A 2,835-nucleotide genomic window follows, 5' to 3' on the forward strand; every position below is an offset into this window, starting at 1 on the left:
AGAAAAGCTTGAGGGGCTCCTCGTGCTTCTCGCACAAGGCGCGCTCCCCTCGCAGAGCTCTGCCTGCCGCCAAGGCGGACGGCACTCCCAACGCGTCCCCCGCCGCCGCCGCCAACTGCACCACCTCAGTCGACGGGGTGGCGGCCTTGAAGGGCTGCGGGTGCAGCTGGCGGATGATCTGCACCATGTTAGCCAGCTGGAGGTTGGGACGGAAGTTGCGGTGAGGGAAAGTCTTGCGGCACTGCGGGCAACTGAAAGACTGGCGCGGGGGCGGGAGAGGGGAGTCCGCCTCGTCCTCCCCTTCTTCATCCATCACTTCCTCCTCCTCGTTGTAATTGTCAAAGAACAGGTCGTCCCCCATGGGATCCTCCTCCCACGTCTCATCTGACCCGGGATCCTGGTCCCAGAACTCTCCGTTGACCTCCTCGTCCCACTCGTCGTTGACCTCGTCTTCGTCATACCCATCCCGAGAGGCATCGTCCTCCTCTTCCTCGTCCATGTCCCCGCCGTCCAGGTACTCCTCCAAGTCATCCTCCTCGTCCCCGTCTTCCTCAGGCCCCAGGTCATCGATCCCTCCGTCGTCCGCGGCCTCCTCGGAGCCAGGCCTGTAGTCCCCATCCGAGCCAGACGCGCCGGCCTCATCCCCTTCCTCCTCCGGACTGTCCCCGGCACCCCACAGCTGAGTGATGCACACGCGGCAGAAGTTGTGGCCGCAGCCGATGGACACCGGGTCCGTGAAGTAGTCCAGGCAGATCGCACAGACAGCCTCCTCGTGGAGGGTGGCCACGGGCTTCCTCCTCCGGACTGTCCCCGGCACCCCACAGCTGAGTGATGCACACGCGGCAGAAGTTGTGGCCGCAGCCGATGGACACCGGGTCCGTGAAGTAGTCCAGGCAGATCGCACAGACAGCCTCCTCGTGGAGGGTGGCCACGGGGTTCAGAAGGCCACCACCGACGGGCACGGCCGCCGCCGCCATGGCGTCCGAAGGCCCTCCACTCGACGGAGGGGGAGGGAGGGGTTGCTGGGGGGGCACCCCCACCCCTCCTCACGCCCGCTCCCCCACACCCCCCAACACGGACCGCCGCTTTGCCTGGCAGTCCCGCTGCCAGCCCTCTCTTCGCCCTCGAGCTCCCTTCGGCTTTCCTCCTTCTCGGCCGAGCCCCCACGCTCCGCCAGCCCTCCCCTCCTGCCTCTGGCAACCTCCCTCCCCCCAGTTCATAGAGAACAGCCACGAACGCCCAGGCTGAGCGGACCTCCCCGACCTTTTCTCCCTCACGGAGCTAGCAGCGCGACGCTCTGCCGCACCCCGGCCGTGGCTACTCTATGGTAGCTTTAGAACGCCTCGCGCCGGAAATTGAGCGGGATGCCGGGTGGCGCTTCACGCCTCCCGAAGCTCGCCCCTGTGGTGAGACTCCTTGCCTTGCGTGGAAAGCACCGGGCCCCGCCGCCGCCGCGCTGAACGGCCCCCCACCGAACCCTCTGCGGGGAATCCTCTACATAAGGGCTGCAGGGAGCTTCACCGGGATTCCGGCCAGTTACGAATAGCATCACCCGGAAACGGACCGGAAGTTCCTTTCTATCTTAGGTGACGGGTGTTTCTGTGGTTCCCGAGGGGGGGGGAGGAGGGAGGGATTGCCTCTCGAAGACCAGAAGCAAAATGCTTCTCTAGCATGCAGCAAAGTAGCATGCAGCAATTTTTCCAAAATCCTGAATCACTCAGCTTTCACTCCAACAGCCAGGACATACTGCAACATTTGTCACACACACTGGACTCAATTTCGCACATATATTACTGCATAGGGGGATGCGTGGATAACATGTTTAATAAAGATACGAAGGTAATAAAAATTAAATACACCCGTTTAGCTAATTTGTATTCTGCCTTTCTGCCTTACTTAAAATAAATCAAACATTGGATTCAGGTGGGTAGCCCTGTTGGTCTGAAGCAGCAGAACAGAATTTGAAGAAGTGTGCATGCACACAAAAGCTTATATCCAAAATTAACTTTGTTGGTCTGAAAGATGCCTCTGGACTTAAATCAAATATTAGCAATTTCAGTCTGGAGAAGTCTCTGGCAGAGGAAGAGTCATGCTGGAATAAATATTTTGGTGCCACTGGATTTCTGATTTATTTTGCAATAATTTCCGTGCTGTTTTTTAGTCTTTGTAGTGAGATGAATAGCAGTCCTGAAGCTTATTGTCTACTGAATTCTAAATATTAACTCTCCAGTAGAAAAACTCTGAACAGAGTCCTAAATCCATTGATATCTCATTTAAGAAGGATGTAAATTGCTTTAAGATTATAATGTTGTTCCGCCTAATCCTTATCCCCAGTTGCAGCCAAACTTCAGTATCTGCTGTTCCATTTGCTCACATTCATCTCCCTTCTCCCACCCCATTGTCTTCTTAAACTGTAAATTCGTTGGGGGCAGCAGCCCTGTAGAGGTGTCTGAAACAACAAAAGGTCCCATGTAGATTCTGTAAACATTATCATATATGTTAGTATTACCATTCCTCTACTAACCATTGTGCAAGAACATGCAATACTGGGATGTGGGGGAAAGGGAAAAAAGTAAAGAAAAAATGGGAAGTTGGGAGGTTGCAAAACTTAATTCTTTCTTATTCCTAATCTCTTTTCTTGAATAATGGTAGATGGAGGAACATCTGACCAGAGGGAAGCAAGTCATTTTGGAAAGTATGATAAAAGCGTAACTGCTGCTTGTGGAATGTGATCTCTTACCTTTTCCTTTCCTTTGCTTAGACCTGAAAGACTGTGAGGCTCACTTGCCAGTTCCTTTCATGTCTTTTTTTCACGTAAGCAAGTTTACAGGATTA

The 2,835-nt window shown here is 54.5% G+C and overlaps 1 pseudogene; it reads right to left on the minus strand.

Moving 5' to 3' along the window:
- Window positions 1–1,286, minus strand: part of LOC107108473 — a 9,643-nt pseudogene extending 8,357 nt beyond the window's left edge.
- Between the last annotated feature and the right edge of the window lie 1,549 nt (window positions 1,287–2,835).

This window comes from Gekko japonicus, unplaced genomic scaffold, assembly GCF_001447785.1.
Source record: "Gekko japonicus isolate JY-2015 unplaced genomic scaffold, Gekko_japonicus_V1.1 scaffold7065, whole genome shotgun sequence".
Lineage (NCBI taxonomy): Eukaryota > Metazoa > Chordata > Lepidosauria > Squamata > Gekkonidae > Gekko > Gekko japonicus.